This window comes from Mobula birostris, chromosome 11 (genome assembly GCF_030028105.1).
Source record: "Mobula birostris isolate sMobBir1 chromosome 11, sMobBir1.hap1, whole genome shotgun sequence".
In the NCBI taxonomy this organism is placed as follows: domain Eukaryota; kingdom Metazoa; phylum Chordata; class Chondrichthyes; order Myliobatiformes; family Myliobatidae; genus Mobula; species Mobula birostris.
In genome coordinates, this window is record NC_092380.1 from 50,237,406 (window position 1) to 50,250,649 (window position 13,244).

The 13,244-nt window shown below is 43.3% G+C and overlaps 1 protein-coding gene across 3 annotated transcripts in view; it reads right to left on the reverse strand.

The window, feature by feature from the left end:
• The window catches only part of LOC140205075 (proline-rich protein 5-like), a 129,675-nt gene that overhangs the window by 35,353 nt on the left and 81,078 nt on the right, over nt 1–13,244 (reverse strand). The gene's annotated exons all lie outside the window — the stretch shown is intronic.

The following is a 13,244-nucleotide window of genomic DNA, read 5'->3' on the forward strand; positions in this document are numbered from 1 at the left end:
CTTCCAACCTGATGGCACGAGCATCGATTTCTTGAACTTCCGGTAATGTTTCCCCCAACCCCTTCTTCATTCCCCATCCCCTTTTCCCTCTCACCTATCTCCTTGCCTGCCTCTTGCCTCCCTCTGGTGCCCCTCACCCCCTTTCTTCTTTCTTCCACAGCCTTCTGTCCTCTCTTATTAGATTCCCTCTTCTCCAGCCCTTTATCTCTTTCACAATTCAACTTCCCAGCTCTTTACTTCATCCCCTCCCCCTCCCGGTGTCACCCATCACCTTGTGTTTCTCCCTCCCCTCCCTCCCCTTCTGACTCTGACTCCTCTTCTTTCATTTCTCCAGATGTGATGAAGGGTCTCGGCCTGAAACATCGACTGTATTCTTCTCCATAGATGCTGCCTGGCCTGCTGATTTCCTCCAGCATTTTGTGTGTGTTACATAAAACCGAGTCTTTCTCTCTACTGTAGGATGACAATGCGAAAGCAACGTGAAGTGGGTGTGTTTCATTGCCACTGACTGTGCCGACAGTACATTGACAGCTTTCCTTAGTGTGACGTCAAGTGGAAATTGCCACCTGCTGACTTCTGAAATAAATTGTCTTCCCATTAGAAAAGAATGTTTCTACAAGTAGACCACTAAATTGTAGAAACAGAGGGAGAAAAATGAGGGTTAAACTATTGAGTGAGTAAAAAAATTGAACAACCATTGCTGAAGGTTTTATCTATCTGAAGTACATCAGTGCAGATAGTAAAACATGACACTTGTTTACACAGTACACAAGATTACTTCCTGATCCTACAATTAGAGGTCAAAGCATGGGGAAATATCAAGGAAATAGTAATCACAATATAATGTTTAAGACATGAATTGATAGTGAGATATATAGTACAAAGACCAAAATATGGTTTGGAATAAGCAAGGTCAAAACTGAGGCAATAAGGGTGAAGTGAAGGAAGAGAACAGGATAAACTGTTAGCAGATGTAAGTGAAGGAAGAGAACAGGATAAACTGTTAGCAGATGTACGGTAATAAAACAATGGACAATAGTTAACTGAGAGATCAAAGGGAGTTCAGAAATGATCGACCCATACTGCACAGAAACGGGTCCTTCAGGTCTCCACATCAATGACAACTATCAAGCACCATCTATGCTCATCCCATTGAGCACATCTACATGAAACACTGTCATAGGAAAGCAGCATCCATCATCAGGTACCCCCACCACCCAGGTCATGCTCCCTTCTCGCTGCTGCCATCAGGCAGAAGGTACAGGAGTCTCAGGACTCGCACCACCAGGTTCAAGAAAAGTTATTACCCCTCAACGATCAGGCTCTTGAACAAAAGGGGAGAACTACACCCACTTGCCCAGCATTCAAGGAGTTGAACTTCACGTGCATGTAACGAGAGTGTCTTGGACCTCCAAGTGGGTCACAGCAGGGGTGATTGAGAAGTTCGTGACCTAAGGTAGAAGGAGATTAGTTATACAGCTCTTGTTACACGCACGTGCAGTTTAACTCTTAGAGTGAAAATGCAGAAAGTTTGAAGTTAATAACTCATCTCCTTCTACCTTAGGCCACAAACTTATCAATCACCCCTGCTGTGGACCACTTTCTGGAGGTCCAAGATGCCGACTTCTACAAAGAAGGGATCTGTATGCTCCATGACTGCTGGACTAAGTATGTAAATGTAGGGAAAATAAATGTGCTAGATTCTACCTTAGGCCACAAACTTATCAATCACCCCTCGTACTTCAATAATAAAGTTTACTTTGGACTTTGAACTCCTTACCTATATTCTACTCCTTACCTACGCATTAGGGGTGATCAATTAATTTAGCAAGCTCATGTCCTTGGCTTGTGGTGGGAAACTGGAGCATCTGGGGAAAAGCTACACAATCAGAGGAAGAGCATGTAAACTCCACATGGATAGATTTGATCCAGTTGCTGGAATTGTTAGGCAGGTGCTCTACAAGCTGCATCACTTTACCACCCTTTGTTTCGATAAAAAGAACAACATAGCCACAAATTAATTAAATAAATATGTATGCATAGAACCGAATAATCTGTTCAATATGTAAATTAAGGAGAGTTTCAAAGGAAAATAAAAAGCCTCAGAAAGAGGTTAAAAGACAAAAAAAACCCCCCCAAAGAACAAATATATTTTTAAAAATAATATTTTAATGCACAAAACAAAAACACCATTAAAGATGGGGGTCACTAAAGTGAGTGCGACAAACTTATAGAAAATATAAATACATAGTAAATGCTTAGACGTTCATCAGGTGGGCAGCATCTGTGCAGAGAGAAAGAGTTAGCGGTTCACTTTGATGACTTTTCATTGACCTGAAGCATTAACTCTGTTATTCTCTGCACAGACACTATCTAAGCTGCTATTTCTAGCATTTTTCTTTATTCCGGATTTCCAGGATTGACAGCTCTTGTATTTGCTTTTTAACAACTTCTGAAATAACTTTGCCTGAGAGAAATGATAACAACAGACAATGAGTGGTGGTAGTCAGAGCAGTTGAAATGGAAAGGGTGGAGATATAAGAAAATTAAGTAGTTTTGATTATGCAGTTACAGATATGGACGGAGAAGTGGCAGATGGAGTTTAATTCATGTAAGTGAGAGGTGTTGTGCTTTGAGAGATTAATGGATACAGTTAATGGTCGGCCCTTTATATTGAGGTACAGAGGGATCTTGGCGTCCAGGTCCACAGTTCACTGAAAGTGCCTGTGCAAGTGGATAAAGTGGTGAAAAAGGTGGATGGGATGCTGCCTCCATTGGTAGTGGTGTTGAGTATAAGAGTAAAGAAGTCAAGCTGCAGCTGTGTAAAACTTTAATCAAACCACACAGACTATTATGCGTGGTTCTCATTGCCCAGTTATGGGAAGGAGTTGGAGGTTGTGGAAAATGTGCAGAAGAGTTTACCAGGATGCTGCCTGGATTAGAGGCTGTGAGCTGTGAGCAAGGGCAGGTTGGGCAAACTTGGATTGTTCCTCTTAAAGCGATGGAGGCCTTCTTTCAAAATGATGAGAAAAGTGGATTTCCAGGATATAAATGTCAAACATCAGAGAACATGCTTTTAAGTTGGGGGTGGGCGGTGTTTATTGAGGTGCAATGTGGAATAGATCTTTCCAGCTCTTTGAGATGCACCACCCAGCAAACTCTGATTTAACCCTAGCTTAATCACAGGACAATTTACACCGACCAATTAACCCAGTAACCGGTACGTCTTTGGTCGATACTGGAGACCTGGAGAAAGCCCACACCTTCCATGGGGAAGGCGTACAGAGTCCGTACGGATGACATTAAATTGAACTCTGAACTCTGACGCCCCGAGCTGTAAGTGTCGCGCTAACTGCTACTGTACTGTGGTGCCCACAGCCAAGACGTGAGGGACAAGATTTTTACGCAGGGAGTGGGAGGAATCAGGCAGCCAGGTGGATTTTAGACAGACACATGAACATGAGGGGAATGGAGGGGCCTGGATGATACACAGGAGTATAAATCGGTATCAAGGTCTGAAAAAATGATGGGCCAAATGGCCTGTCCCGTGCTGTACTGTTTTATGACCTATTGTCACTGAATATAATCTAATAAAGCTTCAACAAGATCACTCTCTAGCTACGTGTAGCTCCCAATCCGAAATTAGTGGCAAGTGAATTCAAGCCATTTCAATGCTATATTGTCTGGAGTTGGTGCTGCCAAGAATAAAGGATTCATACAGAGCACATTGTCAGGAGACGTAAACATCTAATTAGTTTAGGAAGAGTCAAAGGAAACAATGGCACATTATGTATCATCAAACAACAGAACAAATAAACTATATATTAAACACACCAAAATAAATTGATTTTGAAGGTTAAGCTTGGTCAGAAGGTTATGTCATTATCATGTGTCCAACTATAAAGCCCCATTGAGATGTTTTTTTTAAAAAGTGCCAAGTTGAATATCTCCCGAAGCAAACGTCACTCTGCCCCATTAGGTCGCACCCATTGCACCACATGATCTTGCCTGTGGATTTGATGGTTTGCTGGTCATTACACCAGTGTGGTGACACACCTCAGCAGGGTCCAAATCAGCACACGGGGACAACCTGTGCCTCCTGGAGCTCGGCACTGCCTGCAGTATTTATTACTAATGTTTGTTCTACTTGTAACAAAATGAACCCAAATTCTTATCAGCACCAAAAGAGACCACTCCCTCACTGCAGTCTACTGCTTTACGGAGACAGGACTAAGCGATTCCATCCCAGCTGTGGGGTCACCGGGTTTTCAGGTACACAAAGCCGATCATATCCCTGAACTTTGTGATAAAGCTAAGGGCTGTGGTGTGCGTTTCTTTATTAAAAGTCACGTCTCTGGTGCAGCGATAAGACTGTTATTAAACAGATTTGTATAGCCAGCATTGAAGCTGTATTCCTCAACTGCAAACCCTTTCATCTCCTTCAATATTTACTTCCATCATTGTGTCTGATGTGTAGACTCTCCCACAAGCTAAAGCACATAAAGCACAACAAACACTTGCTAATCTACTTACAGAGGCTGAGAAAGCCTATCCAGACTCTGTTGTTATTATCATGGGCGATATTAAACATGCTACTTTAGAACAGGAATTCCATTTTCTTCACCAACATATAAAATGTGCTACTAGAGAAGGTAATATTCTGGACCACTGATACAGCCCGATTAAGAATACCACATCCCATACCTGCCTTGGACATTCTGACCATGGGACAATTTAGCACATACCTGCATACAGGCAAACTGAAAATGGTGAAGCCCGCTAATAAAATTATAAAAATATAGTCTGATAAAGCCGCAGAGATGCTCAGAGGCCGCTTTGATTCCACTGATTTGGTTATCTTTAAAACTAGCACTGAAGCATTGATGAGTACACAGACTCAGTTACCACCTACTGTATATCAGCTTTTGGGAAGATGCCTGCATCCTCACTAAAACAATCACCAGCTTCAGCAATTGTAAACCCTGGTTCAACACGGAGCTCAGACAGCTGTTTCTAGAGAAGGAGGAAGCCTGCAGGAGTGAGGATAAATGGGAGTTCGAAAAGGCCAGGTACAAGCTGGAGAAGGCAATCAGAACTACCAAATACCAATATTCAGTCAAAATGGAAAATTGGTTTTCTGCAAGTGACTGCTCTTCAGTCTGGAAAGATCTTCAGTCTGTTACCAACAAAAAGAAAGCACCCACTATCCCAATGACTCCCTTCTCCCGAACTGCTTAAATGAGCTCTATTGCAGATTTGACTTACAGATCACACTTCAAAGACCTCTTCTAGTACCCATTCAACCAGATCATCACCAATGCTTCTGACTTTTTGTTGTCGAGAAAGAGGAGGTGAGAAAGCTGTTCAGGAAGCAAAATATCAAGAAGGCTGCAGGCCCTGATTCCGTCTCCCCTGCCATCCTTATACTTTGTGTTAACCAGCTGTCTACAGCCTTCACAGACGTTTCCAATCAGTTTCTCAAACTATGCACTGTTCCAGAATGCTTCAAAGAAACCTGTAATTACTCCAATCCCAAAAACTCAAAGATCACTGGACTCAATGACTACAGGCCAGTTGCATTCACATCAGTCATAATGAAGACTTTTGAAATGCTGCTCATATCATTTCTCAAATCCATAACTCAAATTGTTTTTAGATCTGCTGGAGTTCACTTGCAGAGACAACAGATCTGTAAAGTTCAAAGTTCAAAGTAAATTTATTATCAAAGTATTTAAATGGCCATATATTACCTTGAGATTGTGTGAGCACGTGGCCAAGTGGATAAGGCATTGGACTAGCTACCTGAAGGTTGTGAGTTTGACTGCCGGTCTTCCATACAACCTTGCCCAGGCCTGCACCCTGGAGAGTGAAGACTTTCCAGGCACAGATCCAAGGTCTCGCAAGACTAACGGATGCCTTAATTTAATTTAAATACCTTGAGATTCATTTTCTTGCAGGCATTCACAGTAGAACAAAGAAATACAATAGAATCATTGAAAGACTACACACAAACAAAAACTGACAAGCAAGCAATGTCCAGAAGAAGACAAACTGGGCAAGCATGAAAAAAACAAATAAATAACTAAATAAAACTGAGAACATGAGTTGTAGAGTCCTTGAAAGTGAGTCCATAGTTTGCATTCAGTGATCAGTTCAGCGTTGAGGTGAGTGAAGTTACCTACATTGGTTCAGGAGCCTGATGGTTGAAGGGTGATAACTATTCCTGAACCTGGTGGTGTGGTGTGGGACCTTAGGCTGCTGTATCTCCTTCCCAGTGGTAGCAGTGAGAAGAGAGCATGGCCTGGGTGCTTGGGGTCCTTGATGCTGGATGCTGCTTTCTTTTGGTAGTGCTCTTTGTAGGTGTGCTCAGTGGTGGGGAGGCCCTTTCCTGTGATGGACTGGGTGGGCTGCGTCCACCACTGTAGGCTTTTACACTCATGTGCCTTGGTGTTCCCATACCAGGTTGTGATGTAACCAGTCAGGATACACTCCACTGTGCATCTATAGAAGTTTGTCAAAGTTTTAGATGACATGCCAAATTTGCACAAACTTCTAAGAAATTAGAAGTGCTGCCGTCCCTTCTTTGAAATGGCACTTATGTTCTGGTCCCAGGACAGATCCTCTGATATGATAACACCCAGGAATTTAAAGTTACTGCCTCTCCACCTCCAATCCCGTAACGAGCACTGGGTCATGGACCCCTGATTTCTTCCTCCTTGGTTTTGGTTTTAAGTGGGAGGTTGTTGTTGTGATACCACTTAACCAGATTTTCAATCTCCCTCCTATGTGCTGATTCGTCACCACCTTTGATCCAGCCAACAACAGTGGTATCATCAGCAAACTTAGATATGGCATTGAACCTATACTTAGCCTTAGAGTGCCAAGTGTAAAGTGAGTAGAGCACACAGCCTTGCGGTGTTGCTGTGCTGACGATCAACACTTCAAGGATGTGTGCTTAGCCCGCTGTTCTACTCTCTCTACACCCATGATTGTGTGGCGAGGCATAGCTCAAGTACTATCTATAAATTTGCTGATGATACAACCATTGCTGGCAGAATCCCAGATGGTGACGAGAGGGTGTACAGGAGCGAGATGTGCCAACTAGTGGAGTGGTGTCACGGGAACAACCTTGCACTCAATGTCGGTGAGACCAAAGAGCTGATTATGACCTTCAGGAAGGGTAAGACGAGCGAACATGATCCAGCCCTCTGAGAGGTATCAGAAGTGGAGAGAGTGAGCAATTTCAAGTTCCTGGGTGTCAACATCTCTGAGGATCTAACCTGGTCGCAATATATCGATGCAGCTACACAGAAAGCAAGACAGCAGCTATATTTCACTAAACGTTTGAAGAGATTTTGTTTTCCACCTAAGTCACTTGAAAACTTCTATCATAGAGACCATTCTGATAGGCTGCACCACTGTCTAGTATGGGGGGAGGAACCTACTGCACGGGATCGAAAGAAGCTACAGAAAGTTGTAAAGTTAGTCTGCTCCATCATGGGTACTGCTCTTGGTAGTATCCAAGACATCTTTAAGGAGCGGTGCATCCATTACTAAGGGCCCCCGTCAGCCAGGACATATCCTCTTCTCATTGTTACTGTCAGGAAGGAACCCATGAACATGACCTCACTTTTTTATTACTTCTGTCTTTGCACTATTTTTAACCTGATTTTGATTCTGATGTTTGTGGAGCAATTATTGTTCCCAATCCATACTGACCAGGTTTCTGCAAGTAAGGAAATCGAGGAACAGGTTGCACAGGGAGGTAACAAGGCTGTGGTCTTGGAGGCTAGTGATGAGTTTTGAGAGGACAATAGTGTTGCAGCTAACTTTGTAGATGTAGGTGATGCAGTTAACATGGCCATACGTGGCACGTCTACTCCTCTGGTACATACATCAGGAGTCCCTTTGTTGAATTCAGTACCATTCATCCCTGATCATCTGCAAGAGAAACTCTCAAAACTTCATGTAGCAGGTTCCATCTGCAGATGGATGGCAAACTTCCTCTCCGACAGGAAGCAGTATGTGAGAACAGGCAAGCACATCTCCACATCCTGCTCACTCAGCACTGGCATGCCACAGGGGTGTGTTCTCTCCCCACCTCCTATTTTCCCTGTACACCAATAACTGTGTCTGCAGTGGTCCACCTGCTAAACAGATAAAGTTTGTGGACAACACCACTGTCACTGGATGAATCACCAGAGATGATGAGTCCAAGTACGACCAGTAAGTAAACAAGCTAGTGTCCAGGTGCATTCACAACAACTTGGAGCTGAATACCCTCACAACTGTGGAGATGTGTATTGACTTAAGGAGAAATGTGTCTCCTCTCCACCCAATCATCTTCAACAACTCTACAGGTAGCACCATTTCAGATTCCTGGGCATCATTATTTTGCAGGACTCACATGGGAGAACCATACCTTCTTTATTAACAAAAAGGCTCAGCAGAAGATATACTTCTTGTGGTAGTTGGTAAAATTCCACCTTCTCCAGAACATACTGGTGCAATTCTACACTGTTATCATAGAGAGCACCTTTACATCAGTTATTACTGTCTGGTTTGTTGCAGCATCCTCTCACAATGTATAAAAACTGCAGTGAACCGTCAGGTCAGCTGCAAAGGTCATTGGCTGCAGTCTACCGTCACTGCAGGACTTGTGTGTCACAGACGCAAGAGGTACTTCAGGTGCTGGAAAGCTAGAGCAATACACACGACGCGCTGGAGGAGTTCAGCAGGTCGGGCAGCATCTATGGACAGGAATAAACAGCTCATGCTTCAGGCCAAGACCCATCTTCAGTCCAAAATGTCGACTGTTTGCTCCCGTCCGCAGACGCTGCCTGACCTGCTGAGATCCTCCAGCACATTGTGTGTGGGACTTGTATGTGTCCAGGTCAAAGAGATGGGCAGGTAAAATCGGTGCGGACACCAATCAGTTTTCCAAAAGCTCCCTTCTGGAAAGCACTATAGGGCTATTTAAACAAAAAACGAACAGTTTCTTCCCCCATGGAATTAATCTGATCTACCTTAGCCACCCACCCTCTCTATTACCTCAGTCACTGCACTGCTTTATAAACATTTCAACCCTGTATTGCTGTTTACAAGATAAATACATGGTGATATTTATGTAGTGATGCACATTTTGTTCCATATCCATACTTCAACCTCCAACTTTATATTTTATATAGCTCTTTATTCTCACAACGGACCAAGCAAATTCCTAATACATATTATGAATGTGTATAGCAAATAAAGTTGATGCTTTTTCCCTGAATTTCGTTGTGGCTGTAGCACAAGGGCATTGGTCTGCCTGACCAAGAACGCAACGGGAACTGTCGCTGGATTGAAGGGAGGTGGACACAATAAATATGCCTGGCTCTCAGGGCCTTCAGGCAAACTCTTTGAAGGAAAGGGAACAGGAATTAAACTCAGAGGCTCTGGATTCAAGCTCCTTTTAGCTCTTGTGATAATGCCAGTTGGCTCGAACATTGCATCTATATCAGTCTATCAGTCAGGGTTCATAACGACCCTCAGGCACCCGGCACTGCTTCTGGACTCATATTTGCATCCCGGAGGTGGCTCACTTTCATGACGTAGCACATCAGATACACTCTGCCACTCTCAATGACAACGCATTTCCTCATGGGACAGCATGGCCAGAACAGTGGTGTGGTGCATCCACATAATCTATGGTGACTCAGAGTCCAAGAGCTCTCTGTCTAAGAACATTGGTAATCTCTGTAATATTCATCAACTTCACCATTCAGGCTGCAGATACTACTACATTGCATGAAAGGAGACACTAAGAACACTGACCATTTGGCATTTCAATGTCAAATAACATGCTTTTATTTAAAAACTTATCTGGAGGCTGGGGTGGAGTTTATAACGCCTGGGCTTTTACTATTCTGTTGCGGGGAAAATGGTGAATGGGCAGTTGGCCTGTTTACCCAACTGTTGGATGAACGTTCTGCAGGCAGCCGAGGTAGGACAAGGTTGCCGACTCCCTTCCTCTTCCTCTTCCTGCACCACTGCAGGCTGCTGTAGACCCAATGGCAAGGACTCCACCCTCACTGTGGCAAGGCTATGCTGTAGTAACAGGTCATTGTTCGCATTGTGAACAGTGTCCTCCATTTCTTCACAGCAGCAGCTCCATGTGCCTCTGACCTTTACCCTAGTCACACTGCATTGTCTTCTCATGGACTGGCAGTGCCTGGTTTGTGCAGAAGTCATAAACTCAGGACAAAGTCCTGCTCCTACTGCTCCACTCCCTGCAGGCTTCAGCTGACAGAAATAACTCCAGAAAGCATTCCAGACTCCCGTAGTGAATGGGAGCGGGGGAAGGAGGTGTGTGGGTAGTATGAAAGGCAGGGGTGGTGGTTGAACAAGATACAGTGTCTATAAAAAGTATTCACCCCTCCCCCCCATGGAAGAGTTCATGTTTTATTGTTTTACAACATTGAATCACAAATCACAATGAATTTAATTTGGCTTTTTTTGTCACTCATCAAGAGTAAGACAATTTTGTGTCACAGTGAAAACAGAGCTCTACAAATTGATCTAAATTAATTACAGATATAAAACATAAAGTAATTGATTACATGAGTATTCATCCCTTTCAAGTCAGTATTTAGTAGATGCACCTTTGGCAGTAATTATAGCCTTGAGTCTGCGTGGATAGGTCTCTATCAGCTTTGCACATCTGGACACTGCAATTTTCCCCCATTCTTCTTTACAAAACTGCTCAAGCTCTGTCAGATGGCATGAGGATCATCAGTGAACAGCCTTTTCAAGTCTAGCCACAAATTGTCAATTGCATTGAGGTCTGGACTCTGACTTGGCCTCTCCAGGACATTAACTTCATTGTTTTTAAGCCATTCCTGTGTAGCTTTGGCTTTATGTTTGGGGTCATTGTCTTGCTGGAAAACAAATCTTTTCCCAAGACACAGTTCTCTTGCAGACTGCATCCATCAGGTTTTCCTCCAAGATTTCCCTGTATTTTGCTGCATTCATTTTACCCTCTACCTTCACAAGCCTCCCAGGGCCTGCTGCAGTGATGATCCCCACAGCGTGATGCAGCCACCACCGTGCTGCACGGTAGGGATGGCATGGTTTTGATGAACATAGCGTCTAGTCTGATGGCCAAAAAAGCTTAATTTGGGTTTCATCGGACCATAGGTCCTTCTCCCAGCTGATTTCCGAGCCTCCCACATGCCTTCTAGTGAACTCTAGCTGAGATTTCATGGGAATTTTTTTCATCAGTGGCTTTTTCTTTGCCACTCTCCCATAAAGCTGCGACTGGTGAAGAACCTGGGGAACAGTTGTTGTGTGCACAGTCTCTCCCATCTCAACCACTGAGGTTTGTAACAATTCTAATGTTGTCATAGGTTTCTTGGAAGCCTCCCTCACTAGTCCCCTTCTTGCACGGTCACTCAGTTTTTGAGGGCAGCCTGCTCGAGGCACATTTACAGCTGTGCCATGTTCTTTCCGTTTTTTAATGATTGACTTAACTGTACTCCAAGGGATATTCAGCAACTTGGAAATGTTCTTGTATCCATCTCCTGACCTGTGCTTTTCAATAACCTTTTTGTAGAGTTGCTTGGAGTGTTCCTTTGTCTTCATAGTGTAGTTTTTGCCAGGATACTGACTCTCCAGCAGTTGGACCTTCCAGACACAGGAATTGAAACACCTTGACTACACACAGGTGATCTCCATTTAACTAATTATGTGACTCCTGAAACCAATTGGCTGCATCAGTGATGATTTGGTGTGTTATATTAAGGGGGGGGTGGGGTGAATACTTATGCAATAAATTATTTTGTGTTTTATATTTGTAATTAATTCAGATCACTTTGTAGAGATCTGTTTTCACTTAGGCATGAGTCTTTTTTTGTTGATCAGGGCAAAAAAAATCAAATTAAATCCACTGTGATTCAATGTCATAAAACCATAAAACATGAGAACTTCCAAGGGGGATGAATACCTTTTATAGGCACTGTATGTCCTTCCTGCCATAAACCATTGTGTGATGCTACATCGGGCTGCAAGCTGGAAGACTGGCCTCTGACATTAGTATCAGAATCAGAATCATGTTTAATATCACTGGCATATGTCATGAAATTTGTTGTCTTTCTCAATGCAATATATAATAACAGAGAAAAACATGAATTATAATAAATATCTATATATATAATAGTTAAATTGAGTAGTGGAAAAATAGAAATAAAAAGTAGTTCATGGGTTCATTATCCAGTCAGAAATTGGATCGGATGGCAGAGGGGAAGAAGCTGTTCCTGAATCATTGAGTGTGTGCCTTCAGGCTTCCGTACCTCCTCCCTGATGGTGGCAATGAGAATAAGGCACAGATTGGGTGATGGAGGTCCTTAATGATGGATGCTGCCTTTTTGAGGCATTGCTCATTGAAGAAGCCCTGGATACTATGGAGGCTAATGCCCCATGATTACACCCTTAATGACATCACCATCTACCTTTCTAGCTCACCTTTAGTTATATCAGTGCTCTGCAAATGAGAGTCGAGAGGGATCTAGGTGTTCAAGATCATGAAACCTATCAGGTGGGTCCAACAAATAGCTAAGAAGGCAAATGGTAGGGTGGTCTTAATTGTAAAGAGGTTGGAGTTTAAGAATAGGGAGGTTTTGTTACAAACAAGATGTGGGAGTAACTTATTGGTCAGGCAGCATCTAAGGAGGGCAGTGGACAGTCAATGTTTTGGGTTGGTTGTTCATTCCCCTCCACAGATGGTACTTGACCTAAGCACCAGAGGTGATGAATCCAACTACCAGAATCTTGCATTCCACCAGCAGCTTCTTTCAGCAGATTCCAGTGTCTGTTGTCTCTTGTGTCCCTTGGTTTAGGTATAGTTGTACAAGGTGTTAGGCCCTTACCTAAAAAGTAGTATAGGAGGCATTGCCAAATATAATTCACCAGGTAAATTCCTGGTTCGAGCACACTGTCCTGTCAATACAGATGGGACATCTTGGACTGAACTCTTTGAAGTTTAGAAGAATGAGGGGTGACCTTATTTAAATAGAAAGGAGGCTCGACAGGCTGGATGCTGGGAAGTTTTCACCCGTGGGAGTGTGAGGAACATACAGAAGCTACAAGATAAGGGGTCAGTCATTTAAAATTAAGTTGAGTGACTCTGTGGAATTCCCCAACCCAGGTTACAGTGGAGGCCAGATCATAAGATCTGTATTTAAGGTGGAAGTAGATATATACTTGGA